Source organism: Dermacentor variabilis, unplaced genomic scaffold, assembly GCF_050947875.1.
Source record: "Dermacentor variabilis isolate Ectoservices unplaced genomic scaffold, ASM5094787v1 scaffold_18, whole genome shotgun sequence".
In the NCBI taxonomy this organism is placed as follows: domain Eukaryota; kingdom Metazoa; phylum Arthropoda; class Arachnida; order Ixodida; family Ixodidae; genus Dermacentor; species Dermacentor variabilis.
In genome coordinates, this window is record NW_027460346.1 from 7,881,590 (window position 1) to 7,903,194 (window position 21,605).

At 48.4% G+C, this 21,605-nt stretch overlaps 1 pseudogene; it reads left to right on the forward strand.

Annotated features, from left to right (window-relative positions):
- The first annotated feature begins 14,713 nt into the window (after positions 1-14,713).
- LOC142568358 (zinc finger MYM-type protein 1-like) lies at positions 14,714-21,128 on the forward strand (annotated as a pseudogene).
- Positions 21,129-21,605: the final 477 nt, after the last annotated feature.

Here is a 21,605-nt window from a genome sequence, read left to right on the forward strand (position 1 = left end):
TATGAGAAGTAAAGACCCACATAATTTTGAACTGGCTACATGCATCTGCATGAACAGAAAATAGCCTACAATTGTTCTCATTGTTTGAACTACAATGAGAGAGCATATTTCTATAGCGCTTAGAAGCGCATATACTCTGCCTGTCGTCATACTTTGCGTCATATTCATATTGTTACGTTTCAGAAGTCACATATAACGATGTATTTACAATATTTACAAGAGAGACAACGATGCATAATCAAGATGGCTGTTGAGACGATTTCACCTACACACGTTAAATCGTCTTTTTCTGACTGGCTCCACTCTTGGTTGCGCCGCAACAATACACACAGAAAAGCACGGCGAGTATTAGGACACTATTTTGACACAACAGGAACGTAGGGAACCAACCGTTCATTTAAAAAAAAAATTAATAGCACGCTTCATCGCAAGAAGGATTACCAGTTCGTGCTTATAATTAGCGTTAAATAGTCTATGCTTGTACACTCTAAAAGAAGTTTGCGCCCTTTGGAGTGTATCTCTGCCACACAACGATAATCATCACCTGCCGTAGGTGCACGTTAAAGAACCCCAGGTGGTCAAAATTTCCGGAGTCCTCCACTACGGCGTGCCTCATAATCAGAAAGTGGTTTTGGCACGTAAAACCCCAAATATTATTATTATTATCACCTGCCGTGATACGTTTCCTTTCTTTAACGCTGCGAGCCCAGTACTTTCCAGTAACGAACGGCATGCGCGCTATCAGCATGACATAGCATTCCCGACAGGAAAGTAACGGGCGCGGCATTTTCAAAAAAGGAAACGCATCAAGGCAGATGACGATTATCGTTGTGTGGCAGAGATACACTCCAAAGGGTGCAACCTTTTTTTAGAGTGTATTACTGGTATCAATAAATACACTTTGCCGGTGAAACATATATCAGTGCGCCTCGTCTATGATACCGCAGGTGCTCAAAAACTTGCACATACCGAAGCTGAGCCTAAAGCAGGTAACTAAGCGTATGGTAGCATCTACGCTCCGAAATTCAGATAAAATAGAGAGTTTAAGCCTTCTTCAGTACGATGTCTTAGTAGTGATGCATCAAAACGCAACAAGAAATTACGTGCGTGTGTCCTTTTGCCGTCATTGCCCTTGAAAGTTTATTGAGCGTTACGGCTGTGTTTCTCCTTTTGCATTGGCTGTATGTGTTGACAAAGTAAAGGGTGCAAAAAATTGTATAGCCCAACAAACACGCACTCAAGCCCTTCAGTACAAGTGTTTAACCCACAGCAGATGGGCTACCGTCATGGCGAATGGCTCGAGCGACACTGCTCCTATGTAAGTCCCCTCAGGCTTGAACAGCTGAGTACAAGGTCGCGGGATCAAATGCCGGCCACGGCGGCCGCATTTTGATGGGGGCGAAATGCAAAGACACCGGTGTAGTTACATTTAGGCGTACGTTAAAGGTCCCCAGGTGGTCGAAATTTTCTGAGTCGTCCACTACGGCGTGCCTCATAATCAGAAAGTGGTTTTGGCACGTAAAATCTCATAATTTAATTGAATTTTTTCAAGCTTGAACAGGACTGGTTTACTCATGTAAAATGAATACCTACTCAAAAAATAAATTGAAATACTTGTGATTGCCTGTTGTCATTAGGAAACCTGAAAAACTTCGCTAAAATGGAATTCCCGGTGTTAGAATACCACAGAGCCGCGCAACATATGTGATGCCCCAATTTAGCCATCTTCATTTAATGTTTTGCTGACTTGGGGCCCTTTAACGTAAAACTATTCCAAAGTATTTTTATTCCAATCTCCTGACGTCAGATTTACGTAACCACCGACGCAAGCATCAAGTGATGACCCGCAGCGTTGCCTGAACAGCCCAATCAAACGCTTTCCTCGTTTATAGGAGGTCACATTTGTTTGCTTTGAAAACGAATAACATTATCCAGATTTAGCTGTTTTTCTTATCTAATTGGCTGACAAGAGGCGAGGAGCTCGCTCAAGTGGAGAGGATTCGATGGGGCTGAGCCGGTGCAATGAAAAACGATAACCGGAGGAAGAGGGAGGCGCCGGTGTCTGCGATTGGTCCGCTTTCCCTTACTTAGATTGCGGTGGCTTGTCTAAAACCGTGGTGACGGGCAACGGACAGTTAAGAATGCCGCTAAAATGGATCCTCAGCAAAGAATAGTTGGCAGAGCGATGGCGTATACGTGCCGAAAGAGCTCGATAATGTTATAGAGCCATGGAAAAAGTTTTGTTATACTCAAATAAACCCATGCTCTCCGGCAGTTGGAAGTACGCAGTGCCTGAGCGATCGGCGGCAGCCATATTTTATTCCTTTCGGAACGGGGCAGCCTCCTCCTGTTCAGCAAAAAATTCAACTGTGTTCGGCATATTAATATATCTTTAACGCATACACGTCACTTTGACGCAATGAGTTTTGTGGTTTTGTGACGTCGAGTGACAGACAGGTGAAGTGGGTTAATGTTTAATGTTACTGTTAATGGGTTAAAGTGGGTTAATGGTTAACCTTTTCACCAACAGCAGATGGTTAATGGCGAAAAGGCGTCGCACGGCGGCCGCATTTCGATGGGGGCGAAATGCCAAAACGACCGCGTGCTTAGATTTAGGTGCACGTTAAAGAACCCCAGGTGGTCGAAATTTCTGGAGTCCTCCACTACGGCGTGCCTCATCATCAGAAAGTGGTTTTGGCACGTAAAACCCCACATATTAATTAATTAAAAGGCGTCGAATGAGAAACAATTATTTTTATTTCGTTCGGTCGAATCATGCGTAATGGGTGTGTACACGTCATGTCAAATCGGCAGATATTGCGGTTTTCGTAACGTTGCATGATTGACAGGCGACAGGGGGGTGGTCCAAAAAAAGTTTGTGACTAATCGCGAAGGGCTGATTGCAGAGCTGGAATAGAAAAGTTTGGAATACCTTTACGTTATAGCACCCTTGATCCCGCGTCTTCCATTCGTTGTACGCTTGATCAGGCTTTTCTGTCTTTCCAATCTTCACACTTGGGACGACCACCAAAGCAGATGACCAGGCGCGATCCGACTTGCGATATCACTGAGCGAGTGGCAAGGGTGAGCGGTGATAAGCTAGACGGACGCACGAAGACAACCACTTCCCGCGGTTCGCCCGATTTAGAATTCACAAAAAGGTAAATTAGAAAATATAAGTTAGGATGTCCGGCAACCGCTTGGAGCGCGCATATTCCTTGAAACCGAAACTAGCACTCGCCTTCCGGGGGTTGGTAATAATACCTAGATTTCTGAATTTCCTGATTGATGACGTGGACATGACCCATTGTTTATTATCCCTTCCTATAGCCAGCCTTTTGTGATCTTATTGAGGCCAACTGTCAAGTGTGCGACACGAAACATACCCGCAATTATATACATACAAACAAAGATGCTAAGTACGTTCCTATATCAAATCTTAAAAGAGAGAGAGAGAGAGAAACAACTTTATTTAGTCGCCTGCAGAACGACGCTATGACTAAATGGCGCCGCGACGCGGGCCCTGACATCTTCTCAGCGTGTGATCTCTACTCAACTCCAGCGCGTGTTACTCCCGCGGTCGGTCGCCCTGAGGGGCAACGTTCCGTCGGTTTCGCTCGGCCTTTGTCTTTCAAGAGCCGCCGAGACCTGCTGGACGGCCCAGATTTCTCTTTCGTGGTCGTAGCATTCCACCGCAGCCGCCAGTCGCGGCGGAATTGTACTTGTCGAAGCTTCGTCGGGGAACCTGGTGCAATCCTGTAGGATGTGCGTCAGGGTGGCCCTCTACCGCTGGCACATGCGGCCCACATCACTCACACGTACTTTCGGGTACAGATGATTCATTAACACTGGGGTGGGTAAGGAACCAGTTTGCAATTGTCTGAACAGTACCGCCTCCGCTCGGCTCAGCCCCGGGTGCGGGGGTGGGAAAGTCCTTCGAGCCAGGCGGTGAAACTGTGAAAGTTCGTTGAACGTCGTCATGCGGTCCTTGGCACTGCACCACGTTGGACGGTCGGTTGCAGCGGCGTGGTTGGCTAGCGCTTACGCCACTGCGTATGCCTTCTCGTTGCGGTTATCATGCTTTTCCCACGCATCGTTGCCCGCGTGCGCCGGGAACCACTTAATTCTAACATACCTATTCTCTCGTTGCAGGTCAGCCGAGCACAGAACGCGCACAGCCTCACCACACACTTTGCCCTTGGCATAATTCCGCACTACAGTTCGCGAATCACACAACACCGTCTGGCACCCGGGGTCGGCAATGACCAGGGCAATGACCACCTCCTCCGCCTAACACGCCTCTGGGACCAGTAAGCTCGCCGCTGCCCTCGTCGCGCCGGACGACGCCTCGATGACGGTAGCTACGAACGCCGCGCCGTCTCCCTGGTTTTCTGCCACATCCGCGAACCTTGCGTGCTCGTCCTTCGCGTGAAAGTCAATGAGGGCCTTGGCCCTCGCCGCTCTTGTCTCCTTGTTAAACTCCGGGTTCATGTTTGTCAGGATAAGGTCTACCCGAATTTGGCGCCGGGTCCCGCCCGGGACAGAAATGTCGCTACTCGCCTTTTTCGTCCCGGGCGTGAAGCCCAAGTATTGAAGTATGCGCCTGCCGGCTTCGGTCATAGAGAGTCGCTCCATCTGGGCAGTCCGTTGCGCTTCCGCAATTTCCTTGAGGGTATTGTGTACCCCTAGGCTCAGGAGCTTGTTGGTGGTCGTACACTCGAATAGTCCGAGCGCCGCCTTGTAAGCTCGGCGTATCAGGGCGTTGATCTTATTCTTTTCACACTGCATCCACTTGTGGAAGGCTGCAACGTAGGGGACGTGGCTGATTACGAAGGAGTGCACAAGCCGAATCAAGCTTTCCTCCTTCATCCCCGCCTTGCGGTTGGCGACCCGTCTGATGAGACGTATTGCGTTGGTAATCTTGGCTGTAAGGCGGGAAATGGTCTCGCCGTTGCCCCGTCGCTTGTCTATAATCATGCCGAGCAGCCGGATTTTGTCGACCTCCGGGATCACTTGGCCGTTCCTCGTCACGACCTTGATGGCATCATAATCCCTCGGTTCGCTCTTGTTACGCTTGACGTACTTCGGTGGTAACACCAGCAGTTCTGACTTGCTCAGTGAGCAGATCAGACCGGAACCGTTTAGCTGGTCTTCGATCGCGTCGACGGCTTCTTGCAGCGTGCTCTCAATCTGACGATCGCTGCCTCCCGGAACCCACAGCGTGATGTCATCAGCGTGGATGGTGTGCCGGACCCCCTTGACTCGAGAGAGTCGCTTGGCCACCCCGATCATAACAAGGTTGAATAACAACGGTGAGATGACCGAGCCCTGGGGGGTCCCGACACTGCCGAACCTCTTCTCTTGGAGCCATAGATCGCCGGCGCGGAGCTCGATAGTCCGCCCGTTCTTAAAAAGTTCTTAATGTAATTGCACGTTCTTGCGCCCATGTTGAGTCTGGTCACCTGGGCTAGGATCGCAGAGTGCTTCACCTAGTCGAAGGCGCTCTGCAGGTCCAGCCCCAGGATGGCCTTGTTGTCTTTCCTTAGGGTGTCATCGTCAATGATATCTTTCTTCAACAGAGTCATCGCGTCTCGGGTGCCGAGAGAACGCCAAAAGCCGATAATCGTGGTGGGCTATAGTCCCGACTTCTCCCGGTAGTACTGCCACCTACACATGAAGACGTGCTCCAACACCTTGTCCACGCAGAACGTGAGCGAGATGGGCCGGAGGTTGTCCGTGTTCGGCGGCTTGCTTTGTTTGGAGATGAGGATGGTTTTGGCAGTCTTCCACTGCTGGGGCAGTGACCCCGCCCTCCAGCATTTGTTGTAATAACCGGTGAGGTTTTCGATGGCCGCATCGCTGAGGTTCTTGAGCGCTCTGTTTGAGATGTGATCCGGGCCGGCCGCCGACTTGCTGTTTAGTTCGTGCAGGGCCGCGCGCACCTCCTCGACGCTGATGCCACGGTCGAGCTTCTCGTTGGCTTGACCGCTGTACTCAGAATGCCTTTCCGTGGGTGTAACCCGGAGGTACTTGCTGTCTATGCGTCTTATTACTTCGGGTTCCCCGTTTTCCTTGACTGCTCTGTGAATGATCTTTGCGAGGCGGTCGCGTTGGTTGGGATTTTGTTTTAGTATCGTCGAGCACTTGCCGCATCAAGTTCCAGGTCTTGACGCAATGCATCTGCCCGTCCGCAGCGCTACAGATTTCGTTCCACTGTTGCGTGCAGAGCACCCTACAATGGACTTCGATGGCGCGATTCAGCTCCGCCACCTTCTTCCTTTGGCGCGGATTTAGCCGTTACTTCTTCCACCTGTTTAGGATAGATTTCTTTGCTTCGATTAAATGCGCGAGGCGGATGTCAACCTTGTCGGCCTGATCATCCGTTTCTATGATTTTGGTCGCCTCCTTGATCTTCCCCGCGATGTGGGTCGACCATTCTTCTATGTTATCGATTTCCTCCATCTCCGTTGGTAACAGACTACGGAAGGCATCCCAATCCGTAAAATTATGTTTTCTGGTGTCCTCCGAGGCCCTGACCTCCTCCGATATGATGACCTCTACGATGTAGTGGTCGCTGCCGAGCTCAGGCACCTTGCTGCGCCAGGAGATATTTCATTTCTCGTCGTTCTTCATGAACGTGAGGTCCGGCGTCGTGTCCCTGGACACAGAGTTCCGAATCCTCGTAGGATCAGTCGGGTCTGTGATTAGGGTGAAGCCCAGGTCTATTGTGTCTTGGAACAGGTCTCGCCCCTTGGCCAATTGCTTGTTATATCCACATGCCGGCTGCGCCGCGCTAAAGTCCCTGCAGGCGACGAGCCTGTGAGTCCCCGCCACGGTGATGGCTCTGTGAAGAAGCGTCTTGAATTTTTGCTTCCAGTGTGAAGGGCTACTGTAGACGTTAAGCAGAAAGGTGCTGTTCTTTTGTTTCTTGGCCGTAACGACCTCAGTGAGAGTGTATTCAATGTTACTGTTGTGCAACTCGTGCTCAAAAAGGTGAGTCCCTTGCGAACCAATGTGCATATCCCTCTACCGCCGCTGACCTTCGGGGACTTGGCGTATACCCGATAACCGGGTAGCGATACCGCATCAGTGCGAGTCTCTTGTATCATGATTATATCGGGCTTGCGTGCTACTTCTGTTATCTGTTGCTGCAACACTGCCCTCTTGTTATAGAAACCGTTACAGTTGCAGTCGCTGGAACTGTAACGTAACGCCCTCTTGTCGCTGGAGCGGCCGTGATTGTTGCTGATTGTACTGCTGCGTTATTTGCTGTATTGCGTTCTTTAACTGCTGACACGTCCGCTCGATGGTGGCGAACCTGTCGTTAATCATTTTGGTGAAGGTTGTCTTAATATAATCTTCGAGCCCGTCGAGGTGTTCCTCGATTTGGTCGACCTTGTCTTTCAGGTTGTAGAACGTATATTTAGTCACACCATTCCATAAATCAAGATTACCTAACTATAAGGTAAGACAGACACTTGAGTTTAAGAGAACTGCGAACACTAGTTCCATTGATTTCAGTGTAGTCGGAATGCGTAGTCCTCGCAGCCAGGTGGGATGTTGAACGGTGCATGCTAACCCATGCCGAGAGGGCCACGGGTACGCACTAGAAAATAGAGAGCGCTCTATAATAAGTTGATATATCATTGATTCTACTGCAATTAGAAATGATTTGCCCTCATGTGTATATAACTCTGGCGATTCGGCCGCTACATTGCGCATATTCGGCGTTCCCTGAGCAGAGCGTACCCCCTCGGGACGTGCGGAAAGTGGTGGAGTTATAGAAGCAATCGCTCTGCGAAAACAGTTAGCGGCGAATGAGTCCACACGACGTCCGCTGCATGCGCTCTTCACTCTGCATAATACACCTGTGGGAAAAAGAATACTGATATTTAGAACGATCTTCGCTCGTCTCCAAAACTTACGCGGTCACACAATGAATTGCACAGCAAACAAACAACGATAATACTTTGCAACTTTCGTTCTTCTAAGTGAACTTATTCTCGGCGCGATTGCATAAAGCATAGCGGCGCGAAAAAGAAAAGAAAAAAGGAAGTGTTGCGCCACGGCCGAGAGCGCCGATGCGCGTCTCGAGCGGTGCCAAATCTCAAGGATAAGTAAGCGAGCCCTCGAGGTCTAATCCCGGCTATGGGTCTTATGTATACTGAGAGCTCTAAGGGCGGAGCGGTGGCAGAAGAGTAAAGGGCAGGCGCGGGCCCGGATGCGTAAAAGTGCAGCGCCAAAGTTCGTTCTTTGTCATCGCGCAGAGTGTATACGAAAGCGCAAACGGTCCGGGCGAGGGAAAAAAAGGGTCGCAGATTTGGTCTCACATCCGATCCGTAGCCGATTTCGAAAATAATGCACCGCGTGCATAGTAAAAAAAATAAATGAAAATAAATGCTAAGGAAGCGCAAAGGCACGCGCACGCACGCGCGTCGGTTACTGAATGCGTCCGTTTTGGCGTGAAAGCGGGCGGATTGAAGTGCAGCGTCTTTCCCTATTCCTTATTCGCCTCCTTCACCGTCCACGCTCGACGCGGGAAGAAAGGGACGCGAGGTTATATTCACACACACGTAGAAGAAAGCGCTCGTAGAAAGAAAGAGGCCGAAGAACTAAAGCTCCGAGACAGACAGAGAGAAAGAGGGAGATTTAGGAGCCCTTCACGAATATACACCACAGGCTTCACCGAAGGCGCGTGATGTCGCTATAGAGGGTTAGAAGGGAGCCGGAATCCGCGCAACACGCAAAGCGGCCTAGCGGATTTCGACAATACCTTTGGCGCATCCCGTAACATCCCCGTTTTCCCCATCGCGTCGCGAGCGAGCGCTCAGAGCCTCCATTTCGGGAACGATAGAAATGTGCATACATTTCGACCGCTCCCTATAGCTTCCCCAGCAGCATCACCTCCCGACGCCTCCTCACCTTACAGCCGTTATGCGAGCCTGCTGCGGGGCATAACGGGCAATCGTCGCCGAGCTCCGGGTCCCCTCACAGAGTGTTACTAGTGAGGTGAAGTGGGAGCAAGGGGCGGAGGGGACGGGGGGGGGGAGCGTAGGGAAGATCGGTGTGAGTGCTTGGGCGTAATAGGATTTATAGGATTTATTCCTCGCTGCAGCGGGCAGTAATTCTTTTCGATCAGAGTTGAGGGAGCGACAGACGAGCGCCGCCGCTGTCGCGGGCGCCGACGACTACTTAAACGCCGGGCGCACGGCGGCGGCTGTAGGCGCGCTGCTCGCGGTCGACGGCGACGAGGGCTGAAACCGACGTGCCGGCAACCAGAGTAGTGCCGTCACCGTGCTGCTGCTGCTGCTGTTCGAGCTGTCCAGACAGCGTCAGAGGTTTCTACCCGCTAAGGTGTCTCCTTGGGCCTCAGCGGTCACAATCCGGGGTAACGGTGAGCGATGACCGGCGGCACCTATTTTCCTCCGTGTAGAAAAAAAAACGCGACGGTTAAGCTTAATCAGGCAGGCCGTGCATATCACTTGGAACATCTATTTGAGTAACAGTGCGAATACCATAAGAAGAGATACGCGGGGAGGGGCATTAATCGAATCCGCCAGCTAGGGCGAACTCGGTCCAGGTCACGATTTTAATGCTCACGTTCTGCAGAACGCTCTAACCGGATCTTGAAACGTAGAAAACAGCAGTGGGGAAGAACGTGAGGGGGCGATCATCATGGTAGTAAAAGGGGGTATACTATAGCTGACGCTGATTTCTTTGCTGCAGCTTTGTGTACTCTTTCATTCCATATATAGATGTTACGATTCCCTGCTGGAGATACAGGACTAATAGCCTTACTGCGCACGCTTGTAATAGCCTTACTAATAGCCTTACTACGCACGCGTGACACGAGCGCGGTGAGAACTGTACACGACTTGGCGCAGACGGACGCGACACTCTAAGTGCGACTTCGCCATCAGTTTCTGCATTCTATATATATATATATATATATATATATATATATATATATATATATATAGACGATGCATTATGTTGACATTTTATTAAGCCTCTTCCCGAGCTACGAAAAGCATACAACGGCTATCAGATCTGCTGAATTATAGTAAACGGACGCAAGTTGGAGATAGATAGACAGTAAACTTTATAGAAAAGAGCACACGAGCGTAGGTAGCTCTTCCGCTGTGCACTGAGTGGGCCCCTCAGTCCAGGAGTCCAGCAGCCTTAGCTGCCCTTCTCGCTCGGTTGACGGGGTGGAGCTGGTTCGTCGAGTCTGAGCTGGACAGCGCTGCCTCCAATCACCGTGTGGTGGGGTGTGTTACGGGTGTGAGCTGTGGTGTGCTTGCGCAAGCCCATACCAATGTGGCGTCACACATTGATCGCAGTGTGGACACTTAGGAATACATCGCAGAGTGCATGGCGTGGTGGAGACTGAAAGGAGGACATGCCTTTGTTTGGAGTTTTCTCCATATTATGGCTTCCTATCGCGTCAAAGCATTATGAGGCGGTGGTAGTGTTCATCGTGAAAGGCGACAGTGTTGTAGGATGTGTGTGTAGGTTAATGGTATGGGCTCGGGTGGAACTGTTCGGCGTGACCCTCTCGCGGCTCCAGGCGTGCATGCGATCGGGCGTATAGGCATGTGCGTGCTGATTGCCGTGCAAGGACTCATGCCCTCGAGTCCACACGACTTGTGTGTACCTGTATGGCGGGAGCTGGTGCGCTCCAATCAAAATGCGATGTGCAGCCCTGGAAATCTTGGCCCTGGAAAAATTTCTGCATGCCATCTGAGAGTCCGTCAGAACTATGACGCACTCCCAGTACGCTGTGGTCGTGATGGCTAACGCTATCGCTAGTTCCTCTGCTTCTGCAGCGCTCGCTCTAGAAACCGACGACACATTTATTTCGGTGCCGTGATTGTGGACTACGCTGGTGACAAATGCAGTGCTTCTTGCTATGCTGGCCGCGTCTACGTACAAGACATCGGGCTGGTTCTCATACTTCGTCGCGAGCGCCTGCGCTCGGGCACCTCGCCGTCCGATGTGGAAGTTCGGTGCTTGTTTCTGGGAATTATTGAGACGTGCATAGTTTCCTGTATTCGTGTCGGGAATTTTGTCAGTGCGCTGGTCTTCCATACGGAATATCCAAGATGTTTCAAGACGCAGTGTCTCACTGTTGTGCGTCGTAGCCTTTTCTCCTGGCGTACAAGGTGTGCCTGTATCATTCCGCGTGCGTTGTTGTACGCCTCTGTCTCCTCGAGGCGAAAAGTAGCCGCTCCGGGTGGGAGTCCGAGCGCCCGCTTATACGCCTTGCGTATCAACCGGTCGAGTACCTCCTTTTCTACATTGCTGAAATTTGTATGTGGTGCCGAGTACGCAATGCGGCTCACAACCAGAGTCTGCACTCGTTGGATCAGGTCCTGTTCCTTCTATCTTCCTGCTGAATACTATCTTCCTGCTGCCAATTCGTTGCATCATGCGCAAGATATGCGTGGTCGTGTATTGTAGCTTCTGTATGGCGTATCCTCCGCCCCCGTCCTTTTGTAAGCGTAAGCTGAGGATACGAAATCTGTCCACGTTGGAGATGTCTCTAGGACCTATTCGCAAATGGCTAGTTGGTGCCTGGGTCGTCGATCGTCCTCGTGAGCACTTCTCGATTATGAGGAGCTCTCACTTCTCCGGCGCGCATTGCAGTCCGCATGTCTCCACGTATCTCGCTATGACGTCCACTGCCTCCTGCAATGCCTCTTGTTGTTCTCCTATAGACCCTCGGACCGTCCATATCCTGATATCGTCTGCATACAAGGCATGTCTGATCCCCGGTATTTCCTCGAGTTGGGCTGGAAGTTTCATCATGGCCACGTTGAAGAGTGTCGGTGACAGCACAGCTCCTTGTGGCGTTACTCTATTAGGTGTGTCTGCTCGCTGTGACCTCACACTTCCCAGTCCTATTGTGGCTGTACGATCTGTGAGCAAAACCCCTCACGAAGTTGCAAGTTCGTCGGCTGCGCTTCGTGTCACTGCAATTTGTTAGTATGGTTTCAGGCCACACGTTGTCAAAGGCCCCCTTTAGGTATAATGCAAGAACTGCTTTCGGGCAGCACGGCGTTGCTGCATTGAGCACTTCCTCTTTGAGCTGCAGAAGCACGTCTTGCGTTGATAAGTTGGGCCGAAAACCAAACATCCTGTTGGGCATCAGTTGATGTTCCTCGATATGCGTCTGTAGCCTGTCTAAGACCACGTGTTCCATCAATTCGCCGAGGCAAGACGTGAGCGAAATGGGTCTTAGGTTCTCCAGGCAGGGCGTTTTTCCCGGCTTTGGTATCAGCGTAATCTCAGCGTGCTTAAATTCCGGGGTCAGGGTGCCTCTGCTCCAGTGTATATTGAATAGTTCAAGTATTGGAACAAAGCGCAAGTTCTGGAACATTATCAGTGGCTCGGAGAATCGTCCTATCCAACTTGCACGTGAAGATAGTACTTTAGTCCCTCCTCCACGGTGCTGCTTAGTGTTTAACGATGCGTTTGTTTTTCTGTAAAACCCCACCTGTTTCTTTTACATCTTTTCACGACCATAACTTTCCTCCTATGGATCCAATAATCATTGATTTTGTAGGCATTGGTAAACTCATTAGTAATCTTAAAATTTCACCTTCGTCTGGCTGTGATTCAATTACGTCAAAAGTATTGAAAATAACTGAAGTGCACTCCTCTGTTATCTTGTCCAACATTTTTGCTCAATCTTTAGAGTGCTCCGGTGATTGGAAGGTAGAAAAGGTGGTTCCTGTCCATAAGTCAGGTAATGTACATCTTCCAGATAATTACAGACCCATATCGCTTACAGGCCTCCCATGTAAGCTTCTTGAGCACGTTATTTATTCTCATTCAATCAAATTTCTACAGAAAAATTCCTTCTTCACTAACTCCCAGCATGGTTTCAGGAAAATGTTTTCCTGTGAAACGCAGCTACTGTCTCTTACTAATGATCTCTTTATAAACAACGACATCAGTTTCGACACTGATTGCATATTCTTGGATTTCGCTAAAGCTTTTGATAGGGTGGCGCATGACTTACTTCTTCTGAAATTAAGCAAATTTAACTTAGACACCAAGGTATTCCGCTGGATTAAAAATTTTCTTTCTGACCCCACTCAATTTGTGACTGCTAACAACTGTTCATCTACTCTTTCGCCTGTCTCATCCTGCGTCCTACAAGGATCAGTGTTGGGACCCTTACTCTTTCTCATTTACATTAACGACCTCCCTGACTGCATCACGTTTTCACCAATAAAACTGTTTTCCGCCAACTGCGTACTCTATAAAAAACTCCCCCAACCACTGATCAGCATGAGCTTCAAAAAGGTCTTAACCACTTGTCCTCATGGTGCGGTAAATGGATGATAACATCAAGAAGTGTAAAAGTATGCGAATATCTCGACAGGACCACGCTATTAGCAGCGAGTATTTTTCTTGACGGCATCCGACTAGGTCTTGTGACTTTATACAAGTACCTCGGCATCCACATCAGTTCTGATCTTTCTTGGCGCATACATGTTAATTGCACTCTTAAAACGGTTGCACCCTTTGGGGTGTATATTTGTCCCACAACAGTAATCGTTATCTACCTTGCTTGCGTTTCCTTTCTTGAAAACTCGGCGCTCGCTACTTTCCTGTCGAGAATAGTGTCTCACACTGATAACACGCAAGCCGCTCGTACGTGACTGGGAAGTACCGGGCTCGCAGCGTTAAAGAAAGGAAGTGCGGGCAAGACAGATGACGATTATTGTTGTGGGACAAGATAAGCCCCAAAGGGTGTAAGCCGCAAAGCTACCGCGGCGGGCACAGAAGTGTTGAGTTGACGTGCCGACGCTTCCGTGGTGTCGCCTAGACCCTGCGGTGCGTTTTAATTAATACGGTTCTTTTTCTGCACGCCCTGCGTGAGTTGTCCGCTTGACATATTTGCATGATGTTTATTTTTCAGAAATAGCAGGGACGTATCGTGCCGTACCTTGAACTTAAATTTATGCCGTTCCCCGCAACCACCGTCGTCTCTATAGTAATAGCGTTTCGTTGCCTTCTCATGTCATTTTTTCTCTATCCCTTTCTCCTTTCCCGTTGAATGGGAATTGCGAGCAAGAAGTGGCAAGGATGTTATTCACTCGTGCAGCGACTGCGTCTGTTCTACCCTATCTCCGCTTCCCCTCCCCCCTCCTCTTTACCATTCTATCTAGCTAACCTCTGGACTTGCACGTTAGTAGAAAGGTAAGCGCTGAAGTTTCTGCAATGCTTTTGCAGGGGGTCACGGATAATTACAGCTGCCAAGAGGCTAATGTGGCGACGCCTAGGAAGCTCGAAACGGTATGTGCACATTCGACGTGGTGCAAAGTCCAAGCGAGTTTCTCGCGTTGCCTTCTCTGCCACGCTCCTGTCATGTGATGTTGCCTTAGGATGTCGCAGAAAAGGTCCATTGCCGACTTTTTTTCGAACGCAATCAAGCGGGCCAAGCAACAATGCGTCCACACTGAGCGTTCTGCTTCAACAATTGGAGATTTGAAGACGCTCCATGAACAAGAAAATCCTTCTCAGCGCTCCATTTTGATTTCACTTGAAGAGACTGTGAACAGCATCACTTCTGACGATGCTTGCCCGTCCTCGCCGGCGCAAATGGACAGTAAGTGCGACGAGCTTTCCGCATCGTTTGCCGCAAGGGATGAACCTGATTTCGCGACCGAATTCACCGCCTCGGATGTGGATGTCCACCATGCAGGTCAGTTGGACATTTCGATATTTAAGACACAGTCACCCACGCGGCCAATGCTGAACCCATTTTGAAGTACGGCAAATTCAGCAGAAGCTTCCACTCGGACTCGTACCTTTATCCTATATCCTTGGCTGATGTACAGCGCGCAGGATGACGCAGCTTTCTGTTACTCTTGCAGAATATTTTCTACTGTTGCAAATGAGAAATCTGCATTCGTCAACGCCGGATACAGTAACTAGAAAAAAGCTCTAGAAAAAGATGCTGTTTTCCGAAAGCACGAAAACTAACTCGCGCGGAAGTCCTGCCAGACATCGTGGGTTTCCTACACGCAGATGAAGTCGGGAGGACAGAGCAAGTCAGTTGCAGACATCTCAGCGACGCGTACTCCAGGGAGGTGCAGGAAAATCGCCTCTATATTTTATTTCATTTATCTTCACCTTAAAGGCCCGGAGGCATTACATAAGGGAGAGCTTTAATCCTTGTAACAATGTTTGAACAAATGTACAGAACAGTAAGGAAACAACAATAAACAAATACAAGCCAGGAACAATTGTGAGAAAAAAAGGGGAACATAGTGTTAGAGTAAGGGTAGGTGGGATCGGTAATTAAGCAGTGTGATTATTTAACATTTCGCGGAACGTTTTACGGTCAGTGCATGACACGATATCTTCTGGGAGATGGTTCCAATGGGTTATAGCTTAGGGGAAGAATGAAGTGTTCATGGCAGATGACCGGGTGTTAATGTTTGCTATGGGACGACTATGGCTTAAGCCAGAGGATGTACGTAAGGGTGGATTTAACAGGGAATGCCTGGAGTGTGGATGGTAATAAAAGGCGTGAAGCAAGCAGAGACGAGAGATGATCCGGCGGGAAGCGAGTGGTGGTAGTTCAAGTGTACGTTTTAGTGCGGTTATGCTGGTTTCACGAGAGTAATTGGAAGTTATAAACCGAGCAGCGCGGTTTTGTATTGCTTCTATGCCATAGGTTAGATATGATTGGGAAGCGTGCCAGATAGATGACGCATATTCTAACTGCGGACGCACGAATGTAAGATATGCTAGCTTTTTTTATTTCTGGTGATGGTGGCTCTAAGGTCGCGTTTTAAATATCCAAGGGTGCGTGAAGCATTAGAACAGATGGTGTCAATATGAGTTGCCCATGATAGTGTCGATGTCATGTGAACGCCAAGATATTTGCAAGACGGGGCTAGGATAGGAGCTGAATTTATGGTGTAGGTGTGATTGGTTAAGGTGTGGTTGCGGGCGAATGACAGACAGAGCTTTGCATTTAGTCAGGTTAAGCGGCATGTACCATTTTTCGCACCATACTGCGATGGAATCGAGATCCTGTTGTAGTGCGGTGATGTCATTCGAGCCTTTGATTGGGGAATATAAGACACAGTCATCCGCGAAATGACGTAACTTATTCTTAGTGTTAGCAGGTAAGTCATTGATGTAGATCAGGAAAAGTAGAGGTGATAAACCAACGCCCTGTGGCACACCCGATGTTACGCTGCTAAGAGATGAATTATGGTTATTTGCAGAGGTAAACTGTGTGCGCCTTTTTAAGAAGTGTTCAAGCCAGGTAAGCAAGCTATTCGAGATTCCGATAGATGCGAGTTTTTGAAGTAGGTGATTGTGGGAAACGCGGTCGAATGCTTTCGAGTAATCCAAGAAAATGGCATCAATCTGCAAATGAAGGTCCATGAAATGCAGAATGTCATGGGTGAACTCGGCGAGCTGGGTCTCGCATGAAAATAGTTTTCTGAAGCCGCGCTGGTGAGGGTAAAAGACGTTGATAGATTCCAGGTGACACGTTAGGTTGGATGAGATTATATGTTCTAGAAATTTAGAAGGAATGCTGGTCAGAGAAACTGGGCGATGATTTAGAGCACGGGAGCGGTCGCCAGTCTTGAAGATTGGTATGACATGAGCCTTTTTCCAGTCGGCGGGCAAGTTCTCACTCTTTGAAAATGGCGTAAATGTTAGGTGTAGTACCCGGCTAGAAGTGTTACTGGTTTTAACACGTATTTTGGCGTTAATGCCATCACACCCAGCTGAGGTGGTTAGTTTTAGTGAATCAATGAGGCTACATATGCCATCAGAGTTGATCTTGATGTCTGGAATTAATTTTACTGAAAGTGACGCTATTGGTTCAATGGGAACGCCATTAGTGTTGGAGAAAACTTAGGTGAAGTAGTCGTTAAGAGCCGACGCGCATCTCTCATAGTTAATGAGATTGTCATCCGAATCTGTCAGTTCAATCTCTCTAGTATGTGTCTTTACTGAAAGTAAGCTCCAGAATTTATTGGGGCTTGATCGTAGAATAGTCAGAAGGTCATGATTAAAGGAGCTATCTTTGACTATAGTCAGCTCTTGAATGTATTGGTTAGCGCACAGTTCGTATTTTCCCCATGATTCTGAGTTATTTGTAAGTTTGGCTTTTCTGTAATACCTTTAATTTTTAGTAAGGAGAGTTTTGAGCCATTTATTAAGCCATTGAATTATAGAATAGGTTTCGACGAGAGCTGTTCGTATGTATTTAGCTTCCAATTTGGGCAACACATTTCTATAAAGCTTCCAGTTGTTATCAGCAGTTCCTGTTAGGTAAGACTGCTGAAAGTCATTAAAACATTTTTGCAGTTCGTTATTTATGGTGCTAAAGTCTGTCCTTTTGTAATCTTTTATTTTTGTTGTAGGTGACTTTTTCTTAAGCGGTGTTGCCATTCAGATATGGATGAGGTTATGATCGCTGAGACCGGGTAGCGTGGTAACACTCTCTAAGCTATCAGGGCAAGATGTGAGCATAAGGTGAAGAGTGTTATCCCCTCTTGTAGGAAGTGATATCACCTGATGCAGGTTGAAGCCTAGAATAAGATCGATAAATTGTTTAGCTGCGGATAACGGCGACCTGTTAGTTACACAAAGCAGAGGTCAATTAATGTCAAAGTAATTGAAGTCGCCAAAAAAGGCGTATAAGCGCGTGAGAGAATTTGCCAGTGATATCGGTTAGGACTTTACGCAGTAATTTGCGAAATGACGTATGGCTGTCCGGTGGCCTATAGCACACGCCAAAAATTGTCTTTCCAGGACCTTTGTAAGCGCAAGTCCACAATAGCTCGAGATTATCATCGCGACTGATCAGGGAAGATGAGAAGGGGCCTCTGATAGCTAACGAAACGCCCCCTCTTCCCCGGCTGCTCAGATCATGGCCATAGAGACTATAGCCGGAATTTGGAGGGAAATTTTCGCTTTCTCTTACGTCTTCGTTTAGCCACGTTTCAGTTAATACTATGATGTCGGCATCGATGTCGTGAGCGAAGCTGCGAAGTTGTTCTCATTTGGGCAGCAAACTGCGCATGCTAGTGAAAGCTATGTTAAGGATAAGTAAGGATGAGGGACGACTGCGAGATGAAGTTGAAGCGTTAAGCTCCGTTGCCCGTGATTGCACGTTTTCGCGTCTTGTGCTTTGGGATGCGCTGTTACCAGGCGTGTTTATGAACGACCTCACAATTTCAATCACGCTGTCAGAAGTAGTGTCGTAGGGATAGCGTTTATTGTTGACAAGCAACTTGTCTACGTGCAGTTTGAACACGCATTTCTGTGGTCGTATAAAATTTAACAGTTTGGAGCGTGCGATGCGAGTAGCAGGAGCGAAATCTTCACGTATAGCGAAGTTTGTTGCCTTTAGTTTCCGCCCACAGGTCAGGATGTTTTCCTTTGACTTAAAATGAGCCAACTTGATAATTTTTGGGCGGTTTCTTTCAGGACGGTATTTGCCTATGCGATGTGCGCGTTCAATAGCGCTTGGTTCTAGATGCATTTTAGGCTTGCTTGCGCAGAAATTGATGATTTTGTTCTTCAGACTCTTTCCAAGTTTCTTTTTCGTTGTCTTCCAGTCCGAGGAGCAGCAAGTTATTACGGCGCATTCTGTTATTTGTGTCAGTGCTCTCACCTTTAAGCAGTGTTATCTCTTTGATGGCATTGTTTTGTCTAGTCCCAATTATTCCATCCTGATGATCATTTTTTAGCAACGGTTTGTCAGTGCAGCTATTGTGTTGTCTGTGAGAACGTTGGTTTCTGTCAGCTCACTTATATTGGTACGCATTTCTGTTATTATTTCTTTTAGTTCTTTATTCGTCTGTGAAAGGGAAGAAACAGTGTCTCTTTGGGGACCTGGATTCAGTTCAATGTCTCCAGAGAGCAACAGGATTGGATCGGACAGAAGCGCAAAAGCGACCGCTTCATAGTACAGACGGACTCTACGCCATTTCAAGTCGCAGGAGCACAACACCGTGAAGAGACAACGATTGTCGCTACGAAATTCCTTAGCATTGTGTAAGTAACTAACCTGGAAGGTTACGAAAGCGATGAGCATCCTGCGTTCAGCGGTGTCGGGCCCCAGCCAGTCAGCTTTGCCACGCCGATTAAGTACAGCCTGGCTTGACCTTGTGACTTATGACGTCGCTTTTGTAGGGCGTTGCCAGGTGAACGAAGCTTCTGCCGCTAAAACTGGATTTTTCTTCACGGCTGTGGTGAGGAGAGGCGGACCGGTAGCCCAGGATTGTGGCGGTTTCAGGGAAGGCAATCCGGCTTGCAGAAAGGGTTCTGGGGTAGGGCACTACCAGCGCATGACCAGTACCACAGCATGTGGCAGGTTAGGAAAGCGATGAGCATCTTGCGTTCAACGGTGTCGTGCCCAAGAGTCACAGATATATTGCGATTCATTGCCCTTCAGGGAATCGCTCAGAGGGGCCGCAAGTGAAAACAAGGGAAACTTCGTTGAGCTCTTGAACTTGTTTGGCAAATATGAAGATATTATCGGAAAGAAACTGAATGGTGGAGCAGCGAACGCGAAGTACGTTCATCATTTGATACAAGACCAGATCCTCGAAATTCTCAGGCACATCACTTTAACAAGTACAAAGGAAGAGTTGAAAAGCTCCAAGTATACCTTACACTTATTGTCGGTGAAACCAAGTACCTAAGCAAGACGGAACAATTATCAGTTGTAGTAACGTACTACGCAAGTGGGGCTGTCTTTGAGTGGTTTCTTGGATTCCGCAACGCTGAGAACTTGGATGCAACGTCACTCCTGAGCTACGTAAGGGAAACGTTGAATCGCTGCGGCATGGATACTCAGCTGTGCATTGCTCAAATATATGATGGTGCGAGTGTCATGAGCGGTACCCCAAGGTGCGTCCAGGCGCTGTTCTGGCAGGAAGTGCTGCAGGCAGTTTGCATCCACTGCATGAACTGCCGCCTCAGTCTAGTCTTTGTGGATATTGGCAAGGTGATCAAACCGGTGATGTTTTTTTCTCTCTTTTAGGATGCAACTGGATCTGCAATTCACTCTCTGTAAGTAGATGTGCAGTAAAGGTTCTCTTTACCAGTGATAGAGCTGCAGCGTCTCAGCGATACACGATGGGCCTGCCAGATGGCGGCTTACGCAGCGGCAATGAAAAGCTTTCCTGCTATCCTTGTATGTCTCGCCGAGGTCATCGTTACAAACAGCAGGCAGGCAACGGAAGCTAGGGGCCTGCTTGAGCAAATTAACTTCTCGTTTCTCTTCCATTTAAGCCTATTTACCAAGGTACTCAGCCGCATTAAGGTTCTTTCGGACCTATTGCAAAGTAGAGACTACAATATTAGTCAGGCATGCCTCATGGCACGCACAGTCACGAGTTCTCCGAAATGAGAAATTCGCAGAACGCATTTGACAGTCTTGGCGCAAACCTGCAGTATTTCTGAGGAGAACGGGGTATCCTAAAGAGAAAAGCAGAGAATGACGCGCCTTCCACTATATTTAGAACAGTGTATATTGAGCGAAGGACGGCCCGTTGAAGAAGAGTCTCCAGATTCAAAGGAAACATACAGAGTCAAAGCTTTTCTGCCCGTTTTGGACCCCCTGATTGCGGAGCTGACTGGGCGGTTCACGGAGAATGATGATGTACTCTGAGGAGTATGCGCCCTCCACCCACGGAGTGAGAACTTTATGGACATCTCCTTGCTCAAGCCTTTCGCCGAGCACTATGCACGTGACATCGGAAGCGTTCAAGTTGAGTGCAAGCTGATAACGAAACCTCTTCAGCGCATTGAATCCGAAAGGCAGTGCAAGATAGAGACACTGCTGCAATTGATGACTGCCTTGGGAGAATATAAACGTGCCTTGCACGAACAGCACGAGCTAGGTGTTATCGCCGTGACGATACCGGCATCGTCGTCATCTTGCGAGTGCACGTTTTTTGTGCTTTCGAAGATTGAAGACGTATTTTCGCAGCAAGATGACGAATAACCGTCTGAGCGACCCAGCTGTGCTCGCGGTCGGGCGATCTCTTGCCAATAAGATATATCTTGAGCGTGTTGTCGACATTTTTGATGCTGCCCACAGTAATGGACATATACGCCTGCACTAGTATGCCGGTATAATGATACTCCATCGTATCTTTGAGGCGCTTTCGTGGGAAAATTGTGCGGCACGGGCGTAGAACCGATACCGGTATCAGAACACCCGCTTCACGATCAAATAAATCCCGGCTATGTTTTGTCTTATACTGTGACAGCGCAGGCACTGGCATCTGTGGTTGTGACGAAACCTTCCTCTGTCCCTGTCATCGCTTTCAAAGAGACTCCATATAGGGTGCTGTCCGAGGCCACGTCGGTGGCTTAGCTTGTGTTGTCAACAGTGGGTAGTAGGAGAGTTTGTGTTTGTGAGACCTGCTGTACTGTATGACCAAATGTGACACTGACTGAAATGTCCATTGCGTGCTCTATTTTTGCAGTTCTCTCCTCTCTTCTATTTGTTTTTATTATTATTTTCCCATATACATTTTTGTTGTTCTTTTTCCCATTTCCAGCGTTTAGAATCACCAACCGGTGCCACATTATTATTA